This window comes from Protopterus annectens, chromosome 3.part0 (assembly GCF_019279795.1).
Source record: "Protopterus annectens isolate FY-2018-M chromosome 3.part0, PAN1.0, whole genome shotgun sequence".
Classification (NCBI taxonomy): Eukaryota; Metazoa; Chordata; order Ceratodontiformes; family Protopteridae; genus Protopterus; species Protopterus annectens.
The window spans coordinates 1,538,453,353-1,538,465,951 of record NC_056731.1 but is presented as its reverse complement, the minus strand read 5'-3'; positions in this window follow the sequence as shown (position 1 = coordinate 1,538,465,951).

The window sequence follows — 12,599 nt, the reverse complement described above, 5'->3', positions numbered from 1 at the left end:
AATTTATAACTTTTCTAGTTTTTATGTTTCACCTTGTCTGATAGAATTACTTGCATATGGCAATACTTTTGTGCCTACTACAAGATGTAATTTTGTCAAGACTATTATTGACCTTAAATGTTTTGTAAGAAAATTGAATTTGAACCTCATGTTCAACAATAGTGACAATGGTAAAGTCTCAAGCCTAAAACTAGCTAGTACATACAACCCACCATTGCACACTGAATTATTACTTTTTGAAAAAATATGCGAGTTGGACTTTAGGTTCATGACATCTTCTAACAATTCATGGTATAACACCCCCAAATATAACACCACTGAAGATCAATTACTGGCGTTTGACCAACTATGCAAAGCTCCTGTTAGAGTGGTCAAACCAGATAAAGGGGGTGGACTTGTGATATTTGATAACTATACGTATATTGACAAAATGGAATCAGTGCTTAGTGGGCCAGCTTATAACATAGCATCTTTGAATGAAATGAACATCTCATATTCTAGAAATAGGGGTTACTTTAGGGACTTATTTATTGATGGAAGTATTGATATGGACACTTATAATTACATTGATATTTCCATGCCAAAAACACCAGTTATCTTTGGGATCCCAAAGATCCACAAAGATATGTTTAATCCACCATTGCGTGCCTTAATAGATAGTCGACTCTCCTTCACATATCCGTGTGCACAGCTGGTGGAAAACATTTTATCTAAATACTTGAAGGAAATAACTCAAATATGTAAAGACTCTTGGTCCTTCCTTGAAAAAATTCACAATGTTGAATATTGTAATACATTTAATTTTCTTACTATAGACATTATTGACCTTTATACATCCATCCCACATCTTGAAGCCATTGAATTGATTTCATTAATGTTAATTGACCTTAAGGCCTCTAAAAGGGAGATTAATGTTGTTGCTCAACTACTGGATATTATATTGTCATCTAACTTTTTCATTTTTAATGGAAAATACTATCTGCAGAAACAGGGGGTGGCAATGGGGTCTCCCTGTGGAGCCAGCATTGCCAATTTATTTATGGCTTACTGGGAGAAAACTCACATACTTAATAACTTGAATAGAATGGAATATGTGAAATTCTATACTAGGTACCTTGACGACATCTTTGTTTTATTCAATGGTGATAGTTTGTTGGCAATAAGCTTTGTCGACTCACTTAATGAAACAACTACCTTTTTAAAATTTACGTCAAAATTCTCAGAATTTGACATTGATTACTTAGATGTAAAACTTCACAAAGATGTCATAAAGGGTGAATACTTCTCTAAGATCTATAGGAAACCAACCTACTGTAACTCATTCTTGCACTATAAAAGTTGTCATCCTTTTAAACAAAAGAAAGCGATTATTAAGGGCCAGTTAATTCGCACATCAAGGATGTGCAGTAGAGAGGAAGCATTTCTTGAGGAATGTGACACCTTAAAAAGTATGTTCACTAACAGGGAGTATCCCCATGATTTATTTAATGAACTATTGGACGAAGTTACAACTAAAAGGTCTAATGGTTATTATCCCCTGCTTCTACCCCATAAGTTTACATTACATCGAGTTTTTGACCGAGATACTGAAGGAAGTACTGTCAGCCCTGGTATGGACACTACACTACCAGGAACTACTGTTGAAATAAAGCAAGGATTCGAAAGTAGTTTTATTACTACATATTACACTGACTCTAGGGAAATCCGGTTTATATTATTTAAAAACTGGTATTTTATTTCAAATAATGAACAACTATTGGTTAAACTAGGTTGGGGTCCTAAGAATACTTATAGGATAGGCAACAATTTAAAAACCCTTTTAGAGAGACCTAGGACATCAGACTGCCTAATTAGAGTAAAAGGCTCATTCCAATGCGGGGCTTGCAACTATTGCTACCTTGTTAAAGCGTCCAACTCATTTGTAATTAGGAAGAAGAAGTATAAAATTGTTCATAAATTAAACTGTGAATCTAGATCAATAGTTTACTTGGCTATATGCAATTGTTGTGAAGCGTTGTACATCGGAAAATCCGATCGTAGATTGCGGGATAGATTATATGAACATGTCTATGCTATAAGGAAGATGAAAAAAGAGAATGCGTTAGCCAAGCACATTATTAGGAATCAAGGGCACAGTTTTCATTTTATGGCTATTGACCAGGTTTTAAGTCCGGAGAGAGGAGGACCAGTTACATTATTATTAGAAAACAGGGAGCTGGAATGGCAGCTTTTACTTGACTCATTCTCTTATCCTGGGTTGAATGAGTATTGCAATGTATCATGTGTATTGAAAATGAGAAGTTACAGAAGATAACTTCTTCTATGAGAAAACAATTTGGTTGTTAGAACCAGTAAAGTTTGGTTTTACTTAAAGTTATGTTTCTAGCATGTTATTTCCTTTTTCCCTTTGTAACTGTTTTTTGACTTTTTTAATACTTTTTTACCACTTTTAAACATACATATATTTAACAGTTAACTTAAAGGTAGGTTAACTTTTCATTTCCCTTTTTCAACTTATGTACTTACAGAGTTAAAAGATTTACTTGAAATATAGGTTGATAACAGAACTGCACTATTTGTAATATCTTAGTTGAATTTGTATTAGTATAAATTAATATTTATTTTATTCATCTTACTCGATGGTACTGTGTTACTAGGAAGTACTTCTTTATTATTTATTCACTTTTCTATTTACTTATTTTTAAAAAATTTTATTACCACTTGCTTCATTTTGAATGTTTTTTTTTTAGTATTAATATTTGCATAAGATCGCTTAATACAATTAATAATGTATAAAAGTTTTTGCTTACTTATGCAAATAGACTGCTAGCATTGGATTTTTATTATTCATTGTTAAAAATACCTTGCCTTCTTAATTGAGAATTTATGCTAATTTACATTTGAACGTGCTTTAAACGCCTGTTTTTGGCGGTTATTTTTGAAATTAGCCTCTGTGGAAGCTGCTGCTATGTCTACAGCGAAAACGCTATTTTTTGTTTAAATAAAATTTGCGTTTAGTTTTATCGTAACAGTATTCAGCCTGCATTACTTGGTGGATTTTATTTTAATATACTTTGGAAGAGCAACGTTTCAACTATAATAACTTTTGGTTTATTACCCGTTCTTGACTTGGTGTACATAAGGGCTTGCCATTACTTGTGAGTTTCACTTGTTTTACTTTCGTTAGTTTTTTTTGAACTTGTCCATAATACCAGAATGGGGAATGGTGTCGAAGGCCTTTGCAAGGTCTAGGTAGGCTGTGTGTACCACCTTTCCCTCATCTATAGCTTTGGTAACTGTCTCAAAAGTCCACAAGGTTTAGGAGGCATGATTTACCCTTAACAAAGCCAAACTGGGTAAGGTCCAATGTTTGGAGGTTCCCAATGTCTCTGTTAATGAGTTCCATGATGACGCACTCCATATCCTTCCAGGCCAAGCTAGTCAGGCTTATAGGGTGATTGTTCCCAGGGTCTGTTGTGGCTCCACTTTTGTGGAGCGGAATAACTATTGCTGTGCACCACTCTATGGGTACGTAGCCTGTGGAGATGCTGAGTTTGAACAGTGTGTTTAGGTGAGGGGTTAGTTCATCTTTGTGCTCATGTAGGACACAGCCTGGGACACCGTCTAGTCCCACTGATGCTGTGTTTTTGCTTTGGTGAGCGCTGTTTTAACCTGAGTGTCTGTGTTTTCAGGGGCTCTACATTCTTCTGGTATGGTTATCGGCCCTTTTGGGAATGAGAGGGGGGTGAAGTTTGCACTGAACCTGTCTACCAGGATGTTGGTGATATCGGTCGGTTCAGTGTATTTTGTGCCATTCTGCACTAACTCCGAGCAGATCTGAGCATTGCCACTTAGATTCTTGACATAGCTAAAGAATGCCTTGTGATTATCTTTGGAGTCCTTGGCAATTTTTCTTTTGAAGCTTGCCTTGGATGATTTTTATGAGGGATCGTAGTTTCTTGCTGATACTGATCAGGGATGTCTTCTCTTCTTGGGATTTTACTCTTTTCTGTACTAGTTTCCTCCTTCTATTGAATAGTTTGTTTATGGCAGGGGTCCACCAGACTGATTTCCTTTTCTTGGAGGAGTGAGTCTTGTTTTTACTTGGGATAGCATGGTCCATACATTTTTGTAGGTGTCCGTAGAATGCATTAGTAAAGGATTTTGTAACTTGGACAGCAATATCCTTTAGCATGGAGGCTTTGAAACTTTTCACCTCGGTCTTAAGTAACATGAAGTTTACTTTTGAAAAGTTTTTCACTGTGGTTTCCTTGTCCATGGGTGGAGGCAGAATGTGGATATCCAAAGTGATTTGTTTATGGTCAAATCTAACCAACGATGAGTTGACTTCCTGTATGGAACACCGGTCGCCCATGTTGGTGATGACCAGGTCCAATATGTTGTCACCTCTGTGTTGAGTGTTGACCAGTTGATCCAGGGCATTTGAGTTAATAAATTCTAGGAAATGTTGGGCAAGGGAGTTAGTAATTGAGTAGTTCTCCCAGTTAATGTTTGGGTAATTGAAATCACCCAATATTAGGGTGTTTGGTAGGACCTTTATGTTTCCCAGTGTTTCCAGAAATGCGGAATGGGGGTCCTGGGACATGGTGGGAGATCTGTAGCAAGCTACAGTTTGAATTGCAGTTTTGTCCATTGTTAGTTGCACGTGGATGATCTCTGAAGCATTGTGCTGTGACACTAACCTGAAGGTGTGGGTATCCTTGATGAATATGGATACACCTCCGCCTTTTGTATTTCGGTCCAGGTTCTGTGGCCAAAATGTATGGTATGAGTTGTAGCCTGGTAATGCTGGGGTGCTCTCTGGTGCCTTAAACCAGATTTCTGTTACTGCACATATATCAATTTTCTCCATACTGAGGAGTGCCTAGAGAGCATGCATTTTGAGGTTTAGACTTCTGGCATTGAGTAACATCACCCTCAGTTTTTTGTTACTTGTGCTATTTACAGCAGTGGGTTTGTCTTTTGAGCCTTGCCTAAAAAAGGCACTATGGGGCTGGCAAGACCCTTGGCCAGTATTTGAAAGCCTAAGGATGACAGGTGCAAGCTGTCTCTAGCAAAGCAGTGTGGCTTGTCGAGCATGTCATCCCAGATGGACAGACACTGGATCCCCTTTGAATGACACCAGAAATGTAGCCAATTGCTGAAATTGATATTTTTTTCTCTATACCATGGTATCATTCTTGGTGAGGGAAGGATGCTACTCAGGGTCAGGGTCATACCGACCTGGGCTATGTGATCAGCGAGCTCTTCCATGTCTCTTTTCATGTAGTCCAGGGAGGTACAGCTTAGGTCATTCACACCAACATGGACAATGACAGAGTCGTATTTGTACTTGTTCTGGAGTGACCTGAGTGCTTGTGTTATGTGGCGGATCCTGGCACCCAACAGACAGCTAACAGTAACCTTCTCCTTATTCAGCCTAGTGAGTGGGACATCAGTGTGCCTGACTATAGTCACCTAATACTAGTATGATGGGTATGTTATTTTTCTTTAAGGGCTGTGATTGCGTGGCACACTGGTTTTGTGAAGTATGTGTTTCATGGTTTGTGTTGGGGGGTGGAGGTTGCTTAGATGTCTGCATTGGAGGTCTCTGTTGCTTTTGCAGATTTTTATTTAGAGCCTCTGAGTATGTTTTCATGTATTTATGCGTGTTTTTTGCCAGTGCTGGTTTAATGGGTCTCTGTGAGACTGGTGGTGTGATGCAAGTATTTACCTTCTCCTCTTGACTGTCTGATCCAGTCTTGGGTTGAGAGAGTTTAGCCTCCAGTTTGGCTGTATAATTGCATCTCTCACATGTATTAGTGTTTGGTGGTAGGAGGAGAGAGTTGTCTGTGTACATGAGGCAGTTGTAACATTGCCTCAAAATGCCCAGATTCACCAGTTGGACTGGAGAGTACACCTGAAACTGCCCTTTGGACATGCCTGGATAGGTACAGTGAACTCTTTTACTGATTGGCTGGTAAGGTCGAATAGAGAGCCTTGTCCTTCTGCACAGTATAGGGGGGGGTCTAGTGCTAGGGTTTATAAGTGCTTGCTATGAGTTTTGAGCAAGTGCCAGGCTGAGAAATGAATGGCTTGAGTGCTTAAGTTGGAAGTTTGTCTAGTTCCAAGGGAAAAATTGAGGAGGATAACTTGTGGAGCCAGAAATAGTTATACCATAACTAACTGGCGCTGCCCGGCACACAAAACCGGGCAAGTGCGGTTTTTATTGCAGGGAAATGAAAGAGATAGAAATTAGCCCAAAATGGCCAATAAACTACTAATTTCTTGGCTGAAACCATTCCTCCAGGGACAGATATGCTGCTCAAAGCTCCCATATCTCACAGATGAACAGAGAAACTTCCTTCTATCCAAGTAAGGTATGGCCAAACACAGAGATTTGTAACAAAGCCCTGAATTCAGCACTAACCTGAAAACTGGACTATACTAGCTTAGAAAGGTGAGAAACAAGTATATATATTTTTTTTCCGAAAATAAAGCAGATGCAATCAAAAAAACACTTTAAATGCACAGAAAAGGATACTTATATTTATATATTTCAGATCAGAGCTGTAGTCAATGCCTCTAGTAATAAAGTAGGAAGAAACACAAATACGGCAAAAGCAGGTGAATAAAGTTCATTTATATATATATATATATATATATATATATATATATATATATATATAAACCATTAGAAAATGAACAACCTGATTTAAACAATTTACCCAATTAACCAGAAAAAAGCTTAGAACTGAGCCATGTTCCAGCAGTCTTCAATCAGACAAGTTCTAACTGCACACTCCTACTACTAGGGTGCAGGGGAACCTTCTCCAAAAAATTATGGCCTGGATCAGTGCTCATGTTATACAAACAAAGCTAGATTCAGCAGGCCTGAATCTGGTCTTCACTAGAGCAACAAGGTGCACCAATTTCAGAAAGAAATAGTATAAATAAGCAGGTACAATAAGCCTGTGACCAGAAATTCCCAGCTCAGAAGGGCAGAATCCAGCCTCTCCTCCCACAAGAGTGCAGACCACAAACCTTCTTAATGTAGAATAACTGGCCTGAAGCCCAAGTGCTTAAACCAGAACTAATACACTTTTAGAATAGCAGACATTGAGCATTCAATCAGCAATTCCCAGCTTAGAAGGACGTAAGCTACCTGTCTTGCCACAACAGTGCAGACCACAAACCTTAATGTAAAACAACCAGTATGAAGCCCAAGTGCTTAAACCAAAAGATGCAGAATAACAGTTACAATTTGATCAGGCTACTACCAATCAGTAATAAATGCAGTAGAATAAATGAAACTGAGTACTTTTAAGAAGAGGCAAAAGCAGAATAAAGTAGGAGGAAACACAAATACAGTAAAAGCAGATCAATAAAGTGCACATTTTTTTCTGGATAGTAAAGTGCAAGGAGAGAGGAAGGAAGAACCTATGTGGGTTGGCCTTCTCAGATCTTCTCTCTGTATTAAGAAAAGTGAACACTAGACTCAGAATATGATCTCACTGTACTTGGTTAAGTGAGCAAATGAGATGGACCCAGAAGGAGTGTTCAAATACAGACTTACAAGTGTGGCGGGCAATTCCAGAACCACCAACAGTAACACCAAGACAAGAACAAGAAGGTATATGAAAACATATAGGAAAATAATGCAATTAGAAAGCAAAAACCTCCAAATCCAAGTGGAAGAAAATGAGAGAGATCTATATCTGGAAATAAAATGATAAAATGGCAGCATAAACAGATAAGGAAAGGAACCTACAAGTAATTAAATCTTATGTTCTAAAGCTAAGCAGCAAGTAATACCATCTTTGCGGCTGGACACAAAAGAAATAGCAGAATCAGCAAAAAAGAAAAAAATTACACACACACACACACACACACACACAAACACACACATACATGTGTGTGTGTGTGTGTGTGTGTGTGTGTGTGTGTGTGTGTGTGTGTGTGTGTGTGCGTGTCTGTGCGTGAGTGTGTGTGTGTGTGTGTGTGTGTGTGTGTGTGTGTGTGTGTGTGTGTGTGTGTCTGTGTGTGTGACTCAGAGCAATTAACTTGGTGTAACTTCCAACTGGCAATATCTGTTTTGTTGTTTTGTTAAGACACTTTGGCCAACAACAGAGATAGTTAACAGGTGAGCAAAATAATCTCTGGGGTTGGGGAATATAATCTCAGGGATTTTGCAGTATTGGAGTTAGTATAAATGCATATACATATAGCACACACACACACACACACACACACACACATATATATATATATATATATATATATATATATATATATATAGATATATATATATAGATATATATATATATATATATATATCTATATATATATATATATATATATATATATAGATCTAGGACTATTGAATGAAAATTCAATAGTCCGAATCCACAATCACCGAACACACTTTAATGAAAGCGCTTTCACCAAAAAAGTGCTTTTGTTAAAGTGCGTTGAAAAAAAAAAAAAAAAAAAAAAAAAACCCAATAAATCTACTTTTATGCAGGGGGGCAAGCCACCCTGCACCTCACATGTGGGGAAGCTGTGCCCCCCATACACCCTACTTTAATATTCTCACTCTGAGATTGCACTACAGTGAGGAAAAGGGAATATTCCCTTCTCTGCACCGTAGTAAGATCTCCACAACAGTCATTCCCCCACGACCCTGTCTAGCTGCAGGCATACTTCTGCAAAAGTATTTTTTCGGTAAAAAGCACTTTTGCGGAAGTATGCCCGGCTATTTGTGCTTTGGTGAAAACTTCCTTTGGGGATCAGTACCGATCCCATTTATATATATATCTATATATATCTATCTATATATATATATATATATATATATATATATATATATATATATATACAATATATACGTGCGTGTGTATGTATGTATGTATATATATATATATATATATATATATATATATATATATATATATACTTATAATTAGCAAAGGGTGGGGGGTATAGGGCAGCTTGTCCCCTTTCGAAGAATTATACTTTTAGCTTTAAATTTAAGTTTGGAATGCAGTGAGGGTGGTCCTTGTGTATGCATAGTTTCTTCTCAACATTTGTATTGTCACTCTTTTATTGTCAACATCCTTGTCATCGGTATTGTGTTTTTCTATGTTATTCATTACATCTATATATTTATACTTATATATATATATGGAGTAAAGCACATTCTCACATACTCAAACTTTACATCAAAGAGATGATGAAAATGAAATGTGGAAAACAGCAAACATGTACAATAGCAAAACTACAAACAATGAAACAAAACTGTGCATATTCATGAGTTTATAGGTTCATAGGTGTTTACTAGGCTATGACCACAAGGGCCTTTTTAAGCCTAGCCATGCATCCCAAATCTCTGACAAGTTCTGATACCCTTGATAAGTGTAAGCATGGGTCTGAGAAATTAACCATTTACAGGTTGCCTGTGTCGCCTCACAGTAAGACGCTGTACGGTTCGACTCTCGGCTAGAGCGTCTTCTGCGTGGAAACATGCGTGAATGGGTGTACCTTTGTTGAAGGTTGTGCATTAGGGCTGGCAACTCAGCATGTAAAAATCAACTGCCAATCATTAGCGGACCAGAGATCTGCTGTGGCAACCCCTAACCGGGAAAAGCCGAAAAAAACAACAACAGGTTGCCTGTGTCCATTAGAGACATAGGTGCCAAACCAGGGATGAATTTCCGGTTTCCCATCCAATTGTACCAGTTGCATTTGAATTGGGTTAAGCAGGAACTCTGCTTTACTTGGCTGGGCAGCCTCTTCCATAGATGGGGTAGTCTCTGAGATATATACCTATCTCTCTAGCAGAATCTTTTTATATCACAGGCAAGGTTTATGTCTTCAGGAACCAGACGGAACATCTGAATGAAGAAGACAAACAAATAAGTTAAGTACTTCATTTTATAAATTTTAAAGAAACAAACATACATTTTTGAATATTTTTGCAGGAGGGAAATCCCCCCCTCCAGCCTGCACAACCCCTGCCAATCTTATATACCAACTATGAGATTGCATTACAGTTAGGAAAAGGATAAGCTTCCTGATCCTCACTGTACCATGATCTCCATGAACAAGTGTTGAAAAAGGTACAATTTTTATGAAATTAACTGTTTTAGTGTAGTACCTACTTTTTGCCTATGCATCACTATCGCCATTCAGAACCTCCAGCTGGTGCCTGACATGTGCAGGTGCCTTTTGCTCTTTATAGTTTCGCCAGTGTAAATGTTCACTGTTTTCCACATTTTGCTCTTATCATCTCACTGACATAAATTTTGATTATATGTTAATGTGCTCTACTGAAGTAGTTCCATATATATATATATATATATATATATATATATACAGATATATAATATATATATATATATAGAGAGAGAGAGAGAAAGACATACAGACAGATACAGATTTAGATATTAATATAGATATTGGTATCAAAATAGATATAGATATGAATATAGATATATTACCTCCCAATAATACATATAGCTTGGTGAAGTAATCTTCATAAGGGCAAAGAGAAAGTAAAGACTGTTGATGGGAACAGCATGAAAAATAGTATGTGGTTGTCAACATTAACCATATAGAGAAAAGCCTGTAGTACATACCATGCAAAGCCTGGAAGAAAGAACACAGTGAGAAGATGATATAAACTCCTTCACAAACTTTTAATTGTTGTTAACCATCTGCTATGTTCTGGTGCCCTCTATAGTCCCTGCAGTAAAGGGACATTCCAGAATGGTACCATTCTGAGGGTACTCAGATGTTGATTTCTTTGGCTGACACTTAAAACGGAGCAGAAGAAAAAACTCACATAGACACAGGGACAACAAGCTAACTATAAAAATTAATTTACTCAAGGTTAACGTTGAATGCCAAACTCTGGAGCTGCAAGGATGAGATCTTAATCACTAAACCACCATCTTGTCCATTGACCTCAAGGGAATCCATAGCAGCCAAATGTATACAGTCTTAAAAAATTGTACAAGACAGATACAGATTTAGATATTAATATAGATATTGGTATCAAAATATAGATATGAATATAGATATATTACCTCCCAATAATACATATAACTTGGTGAAGTAATCTTCATAAGGGCAAAGAGAAAGTAAAGACTGTTGATGGGAACAGCATGAAAAATAGTATGTGGTTGTCAGCATTAACCATATAGAGAAAAGCCTGTAGTACATACCATGCAAAGCCTGGAAGAAAGAACACAGTGAGAAGATGATATAAACTCCTTCACAAACTTTTAATTGTTGTTAACCATCTGCTATGTTCTGGTGCCCTCTATAGTCCCTGCAGTAAAGGGACATTCCAGAATGGTACCATTCTGAGGGTACACAGATGTTGATTTCTTTGGCTGACACTTAAAACGGAGCAGAAGAAAAAACTCACATAGACACAGGGACAACAAGCTAACTATAAAAATTAATTTACTCAAGGTTAACGTTGAATGCCAAACTCTGGAGCTGCAAGGATGAGATCTTAATCACTAAACCACCATCTTGTCCATTGAACTCAAGGGAATCCATAGCAGCCAAATGTATACAGTCTTAAAAAATTGTACAAAATTAATAAATCACAATCTGAAATAGACAGAACTGCTGTAACTGGAGGTTAGCATTGAATGCCATTCACTGGACTTGTGAGGAAAAGCTCTTAATCACTAAACCACCATCTCATCCATGGACCTTAATATACGCTCTTTAAAATTGCATGAAATTAGTAAGCCAAAGTCTGGAATAACAAGGTCAGTTGGCTCAGTGTTAGGGTGTATAAAAATATTATTTCATGTAGACACTAGTGTGTGATCACAGTTGTTATTTTGAAAACATGCTAGGGTCAGAAACGTTAACAGAATTCCAAGAATGCATGGCAAATATACAACAATTCTTGTAAGACGTGGGAAAAAGTACTGAGTTGTTGAGTTCCAGTAGATAGGGAAATTGAAAGACTACATACACCAGTGAACTTTACTGGCCAATAATGTTTGTGTTTCATTGCTTTTGTGTAAATGATAATATGTCAGAAGTTGATGCATTACTCTGACTCTGTGCTTTATACCCATTAGTAATTACCACAGGCTTCATTACCACAGTTTGGACAAAGTTAAATCAAATGTAGAGAAATGCTAGAAAGAATGAATGAGTGATTTATTTGGTTTGATTTAGGTAAATTCAGATTCATTTTACTTCTTAAACTAGGATAGTGCTAATGTATATGCAGTTTGTGTATAAAGTTTAGAGGACATGCTTATAGTCATAATAAACATCAATAACCAGTTATGAAAGTATAAATGTATATGGTAATATCAAACCTCAAGTATGTTTCAAGTCATTCAGATTCTCCCACATTGGGGATGTGACAGGCTAAACTCCTCATGTAAAAAGCTGTTTTTTATTTTGCTTTTAGATTCATACTAGGCTAACTGCCCTTGCGAGCCACTTTAAGCCTAGCCAATTATCTCTTGTGAGACTCAAACGCTGCACTTTGTGTTTCTAAGGCAAACACCTTAACCATTAGGCCACCCTCCCAACATTATGAAAATGATTTTCATAATCAC